Source organism: Clupea harengus, chromosome 9 (genome assembly GCF_900700415.2).
Source record: "Clupea harengus chromosome 9, Ch_v2.0.2, whole genome shotgun sequence".
Lineage (NCBI taxonomy): Eukaryota > Metazoa > Chordata > Actinopteri > Clupeiformes > Clupeidae > Clupea > Clupea harengus.
The window spans coordinates 25,537,978-25,545,515 of NC_045160.1; the positions used below are offsets into that span (position 1 = coordinate 25,537,978).

The 7,538-nt window shown below is 43.0% G+C and overlaps 1 protein-coding gene across 1 annotated transcript in view; it reads left to right on the forward strand.

The window, feature by feature from the left end:
• fxyd6 (FXYD domain containing ion transport regulator 6) overlaps positions 1–7,538 on the forward strand; it is a 19,943-nt gene continuing 12,405 nt past the window's right edge. The window contains exon 1 of the mRNA XM_031573957.2: positions 1–520. The gene's annotated coding sequence lies outside the window, so the exon portion shown is untranslated. The remainder of the gene's footprint in view (positions 521–7,538) is intronic.

Here is a 7,538-nt window from a genome sequence, read left to right on the forward strand (position 1 = left end):
TAGTGAGAAGTCCAAGATATCTGTAGCCATGGGTGATATTTCTTGAGAAAGACGTTCACCTGTGAAAAACCAACAGACTCCTGTCTGTCAGTCAGTCAGATTGTGTCAGACGGCATTACGGAGGTGCCGGGGAGACGCGAAGGTGGGCGCGGTGAGCAGAAGCTGGATAGCTAGTTCGATAACAGCGGCTGAGAACGTGTTGGAGACAGAAAGTAGAAAGCGCTAATTAACTCGGAGACAGTGAGCGCCTTTGGAAACAGTCAGCGCCTTTGGAAACAGTCAGCTTCGCCAGGGATTACGTGAGAGTCGGTTATTTTTGTTCTCTCTTCACTCGCTCCGTTTGTTTTGAGTAAAAGGGCAAAACAAATCAGGTCCAAGCCTTAGACGGGCGTGGAGCTCATGTGAGCAATAGAAAGACAGATATTAATAGGAACCAAGTCTTCACAGACAGGGGCACGTATTTGTCAACGGTGCTGACCGAACAAGTGCCCTAACCAACTCTAACAACGGAGAAAAAAAGGTAATGTGGCAAGTTTTTTGCATTTTCACTAATTATGGTTTCTGGACGTATAGTCAGCCTATACAGCCATGAAGGCTTCAAAAATCATGTCCCTCAACATGTGGAGATTTTGGAAGACGGTGAGTGAAGATGAATCGTTTTTATTGTCTGGATGTAGGATATGAGCTGTCGCCTAATTCGTCGACGTCTGTTGACAAACTTAAAGGAGAGAACAGGGTTGTTTAACCATTTTTCAGTATGGAATGGAATTTTAATTTGCATAGGTTGATAAGAAGTCGTATGAAACTTACTTACTTGCATGCATCCTTGCTGATATGAAATTAAGTTTAATTTCTTTCTGATAAAGGATTGCTAAATATGTGCCCTCAACCAATACCATTTTACTAGGACAAATTGCATCACAACGCATAAACACCGTTGCAACTCTACAAATGAAAATAATGGGCATTGTGCACCCTTGCATAATATGGTTAAAGTGTGAGGGGCGTAGGCTACATAGCCTATGTTGTTTGTGTGTGGCGTAGCAAGCATCTGAACCGTTGGGAGGGTGTGTCCCATATGTATTGATGTATTGTCAACTAAAGCCATTAAGAGAAGACGTGATGAGCCACTGAGGAAAAAAAAACATTTTGGGAATGAAATTGGTTAAGACAAGTGAATATCACGACTGAGAAAAAGAATATTAAATGCAACTAGTAGGTGACATAAGATCCTTTTCGACATAGCACAAGACCCATAGTGAAGAGCACATTTGACACGATCACCGCCATGAGGACTGCCCTGTTCATAACATGGCAATTGACTTGCCGAGAAAATCCACAGGTAGTCGATAAGGGAGTTCTTGGTCGAAGCGCCGCGCCTGAACTAAAGCTTCGTGTGTGGCTTCATGAAAGCAGTCCTTCCCCGCAACAGGTCTTGATTTATGTATTTGAAAAGAGGGGATATTGTTTGCCGCATATCAAGGATTCAGCCTATAATTTCAATGACAATATTGAATGTTGCTGAAAGATTTCTGCGATATTCATTAGCATTTTATTTCTTTTCCCTCCTCAAATCATTATTTTATTGTACTCTGTATTCGACAGCATCCTATATCGTTTGTATTTACTCCCGCTGTATACGTGCACGCAAAACCGCCGTCGGCATTTTGGTACTTCCAATAGTAATCACCTGACGGAGACAGTTGCCATAGCGATATGTCGACACCAAGGGAGGGGACACGTCTGCCAACGCTCAGCTGAAAGCTTTGTTGTCATGGATACTTACTGTCATTGTACGGTGACAGGATGCAAGAATGGAAGCCACAGACCCTTTCACTGCCCCAGTTTTCCTTTGAAACCCGTATAGACTCTAGTCTTTCATATTTATGCAGCTCATTCGTGTATTTCCTAAGTGAGCATAAATGACACAGTCGGTGAGGACACTGGGGATTTGTTCCATGTAGATTATGAACTGTGTGATCAGACTCCTGAAAGCCTGATTAATGCTGCTGACACATGTTGAGCCCAATCCTGTGTTCTAGTCTGACCATTGACAAGCCCCGTGTGGCAAGAGGCATGGTGGCGGTTGGGAGATAACATTCTGGCTGAACGAACAACATTAACGTAAGATGGACAGACTCATGAGGACAAGTGACATTCACCTGAGTTCAGCGACGTCTCTTAGGCATACTGACACTCTTGGCAGTGTCTGTGTACCTGTGTACCCACTCTTTCTCTCCTGTGTGCGCCCCAAGACCGGTTCATTGATGAATTATGAATGAGCTGGGGAGGGGAGGGGACGCACAGACAAACTTGTCTGGGAAAAGCTGTTTTGTTTTTGTGGTTTGTCTTTTCCGGTGTAGCCTGAGGATAAGTGTTCTTGAAATCTAAGAGACAGAATAACTAATGAAACACACCCAATAATCCAACATGCACCAGCCAGAACACACACACACACACACACACACACATACACACACACACACACACAGGCACACATACGCACATATATGCATGCTTACACAGACAGACACACACACACAGACACAGAAACACATAAGCACACACACATTAATGCATTCTCACACACACACACACACACACACACAGAGAGAAAGAAATACAGGCATACAGATTGCAAACAGTACCATCTCTCATGGCTGGCAACCTCCACATTTAAATACATGCACACACACACACATATGCACACATTCACACACACACACACACACACACACACACACACACACACTCACACACAGAGAGATAGTGACCACACCAGTGAATGATGGAGTGATAGTGACCACACCAGTGGAATGATGGAGAGATACAGTGAATGTGTGAATGATGGAGAGATAGTGACCACACCAGTGAATGATGGAGTGATAGTGACCACACCAGTGAATGATGGAGAGATAGTGACCACACCAGTGAATGAGTGCATGATGGAGAGATAGTGACCACACCAGTGAATGTGTGAATGATGGAGAGATACAGTGAATGAATGATGGAGAGATAGTGACTACACCAGTGAATGTGTGAATGATGGAGAGATACAGTGAATGAATGATGGAGAGATAGTGACCACACCTGTGAATGTGTGCATGATGGAGAGATAGTGAAACACTGTCCCACTTCTACCCCTACAATAATGTGTGTTAAACAACACACCAAAATACAGTTTGTGTGTGTGTGAAAGCAATGCCAGCGAGCTGTCCACCACATTCTCATCAGGCCATAGGAGCACATTCTACAGACAGGTACACAGCCGTGCTCTTATCACTGCAGTAGGATTATTTTGATTAATTTACATCTGTGCATGGGGTGTCTCACACACAGACACACCCACACACACACACGGCCTCCTGTGAAGTGAGTTCCGGGTATCATGTGTTGAAGTCCAATTTTATTAGAGTTTGTGTACCTGACAGTAATATAATTTATCTCAGGTTGTTTAAAAACCAATAATTCATAAATCTCTGAGTTACGCAGGCTGCATTCACACCAATTTTGCCTTTCTTAATTTAATCTTTAAATCTTTAATTTAGCCTTCACTCCGAGAGCCCCTCATGACCGGAGCCTAATTCCATACCTGTGTCAACATACTTGGGCAATAAAGCTGAACGTGGGGCCCAATTCTAGTGAAGAGACAGGGCAGAGAAGGTCACGGCAGATCATTACGGAAAAAATCGGACTGGAGTCGATGCTGCTTCACAAGTCTGTTTTCATGTTATTCTAGGAAAATGTCAAGTTGATGTCTGAACTAAGTACCGGTCGTGAGAATTCCACGGCTCCCCCCGCTTATGTTGTTTGTCCGAGCCAACTCATGGTCTTATCACGGAGAAACGCCACTCCCTCACTGAGCCTGTGTGTGCTGACTATCTCGACAGGTGAAGCTGAAACTGACTAAATGTCAGCTCCACGTTTTCGGACGATTTATTTGTTTCCTGCATCATCTCTGTAATGAGTTTTTATGTTTACTGTGATTATGCGCAGAGCGTTCCTCTCTTCCTCATCCTCCTCTTCCTCCCTCTTCTTCCCAGTTGAGCCTTGGGCTGGCTACTGGCCTGATTCTTCGACCTAACAATGCTGTTAGAAGGAGCGTGCTGATCACTATCAAATTAATGGAGGTTCCTGGGGGAGAGGGGATAAAAACTTTCTTTATATATTTCTATCATATTATATTATTCACTATGCACAAAAACGCTTTCAATGTTTGAAAATTTACGAGGACATGGAAAATATGCGCAACAAATGCAAACACTGCTGTAATCTGCACTGGGTACTGGCTGCTGGCCTCAGCTTACTCTGCATGTTGAGCGTGGATGCCTCCGTTGTTTTGATTTGATTTCCCTCCGTCTCTCCAGAATGCCTGCAGTGGAGAGGCCAGTTGGAGATTATGACTCCGGCACAGAGAAAGATACTCAGCCGGCTGTTCAAAAAGAACAGGCATGCAGCTCACACCATCTAGGCTTTGCCGAGATTGAAATATGGCAGTTTGGTGGACCAAACATAACATTCTTTCCAAAACCACACTAATGATGTAATCCTAAAGACACAAGATAAAGACGCCATCAGCATCACAATGATACGCCTGTAATTCTATTTTGAATTTCCTGTCAATTTCTCAAATGCATTTGCTTTTCCTGTTTTTCTATTAAGCATCTGTTTTGGTAGACTGGAACCAGGTAGAACCAGGTAGAACCAGGTAGAACCAGGAACAAGTTCTGCAGATCCTCTGTGCCATGTTTTGCAACACCTTTCCCCAGTTCAAGTTTAAGACTTCACCCGTGATAAAGCAGAAAAAACTCAGATACTTGCACACCCTGATTAGCAGTGATGGTATTCTGGGAAAGAAAGCTGCAGTTGTGACGTCATTTAAATGCAATCAGTGAACCTCAGCATCAACATGCATAGACTGAGCAGGATGCCTGCCATGGCAGAGTAGCAGTCAAATCAGTCAGAATAAAATAGATGTATAATAATAATAATAAAATCAGAATAAAATAGATATATAATAATAATTAAAAATAATAAAATAAAAATGGCTACAGCAAAATAAAACAAGTTGTTTTCCGGAAGAGTAAATGTACAGCCAAGTTGACTATATTTCTAAATAAAAAGATTTAAAGTGATACATTATTTTCATTTTTTGATACTGCTTATTAAGTCAAAATTAAAATATCTGATTTAAAGTGATACATTATTTTATTATTTCACACTGCTAATTAAGTAAAAATTATTACATTGAATTTAAAGTGATTCATTATATTCATTATTGGACAGTGCTATTATTTCTGGGCTCTGGGCTATTATTTCTGGCCTCTGGATTATAATATTTATTGTTATGTTCAATAGATGCTCGCATGTTTTGCACAATAGCAGGTTGAACACATTTGCAATAACACAAATAATTTATAAAATATCTCATGTGTTTTACTCCATTACTCTATGTGTGTTGTTTGATTATTATCTTGGATAATAAAACAGAAACAACAGCTCTGTGAAATCCATGTCATTTTACCCTAGGGGTGTACAGTTCTTCACACACACACATACACACACACACTGACACACACACTCTCACACACTCACACACACACACACACACACTCACACACACACACACACTTGCAGACACACTCGCACACACACACGCACTCACACACACACACACACATGCACACATACACACACACTCACACACAGGCACTCACACACACACACGCACTTATACACACAGACGCATGCATTAACCCAGGCTCATTTGACCAGCGCGAGTGACAGGCTGATAAGAAAGGAGACGGACGGCGCGGACGCAAATGGCGCCACTCAAGACAACGTAGGCTGCCGCCGCCGTGCCAGGAGCTGAGCCCAGAGAGCACACAGAAACACGGGGGCCGGGAATACACACGTCACCCCACACTGCGGGGAGATAGGAGGGGGCGGGTAGGGGGGGCAATGGAATTACTGATGACCTGTGGCAGTGTGTGTGTGGGGGGGGGGGCACCTGGCCATCTGTTCTCTTTGTGTATGTGTTCCACCCTCAAGGAGTAGTGTGTGTGTGTGTGTGTGTGAGGGGGGGGCAGACAGGGTCATCCATGGCATTTAGCCTCTGCTCTGATGGTCTGTCTAACTGACGGACTGTCTGACTGCTCTCCTCTCCAGACTCCATTATGGCTGGATAGAGGGGATTAGATTTCCCAGAAGTGCCTCTCACTCTCTCTCTCTCTCTCCCTCTATCATGGTCTCTCTCTCCCTCTATCATGGTATCCCTCTCTCTCTCCCTCTATCATGGTCTCTCTCTCTCTCTCCCTCTATCATGGTATCCCTCTCTCTCTCCCTCTATCATGGTCTCTCTCTCTCTCTCCCTCTATCATGGTATCTCTCTCTCTCCCTCTATCATGGTCTCTCTCTCTCTCTCCCTCTATCATGGTATCCCTCTCTCTCTCCCTCTATCATGGTATCTCTCTCTCTCTCCCTCTATCATGGTATCCCTCTCTCTCTCCCTCTATCATGGTCTCTCTCTCTCTCTCCCTCTATCATGGTCTCTCTCTCTCTCTCCCTCTATCATGGTATCTCTCTCTCTCTCCCTCTATCATGGTATCTCTCTCTCTCTCCTCTTATATAGAGAGATAGAGAGAGGGTCACTTATATACAGAGATAGAGAGAGGGTCACTTATATACAGAGATAGAGAGAGGGTCACTTATATACAGAGATCGAGAGAGGGGCAGTTACATAGAGAGAGGGGCACTTATATAGAGAGATAGAGAGAGGGTAATTTTCACATGTTTTCCACATTCATCCATATAAAGTTATTACCCTTTGTGACAGTGTGTCATCATGATGACAGTTACATTGGACTTGTGCCCTTATCTAAATGGGGTCTATAGGCTATTTTTCTTTCCAGATCATACGCCTATTTTAAAGGCACCCAGATCTGTGCATGTGTTAGAGTCTGTCTGTCTAGTTATAGAGGGGAAAAAGATAAATACATAGATGAACTGATAGATAGATAGATAGATAGACAGATATATATATATGTACTGTATATATATACAGACAGACAGACAGACAGACAGACAGACAGACAGACAGACAAACACAACAGACAGATAGATAGATAGATATATAGATAAATAGACAGACAAACAGACAGATAGATAGATAGACAGACAGATAGATAGATAGATAGATAGATAGATAGACAGACAAACAGACAGACAGATAGATAGATAGATAGATAGATAGATAGACAGACAAACAGACAGATAGATAGATAGATAGATAGATAGATAGATAGATAGATAGATAGACAGACAAACTAACAGACAGACAGATAGATAGATAGATATAGACAGACAGACAGACAGACAGATAGAAATTAAACAAATGGTTGTAAGTAGCTCCATCCATCTGATGTGAAGTGTGGTGGTGGCCCTTGGGAGCTGGTCCTGAAGGATGGAGCTGGAAGACTGGGAGGGGTCTGGAGAAATGAGGACGACCCAGTTTATAGCATTGAGAAGGGATGAGCCCA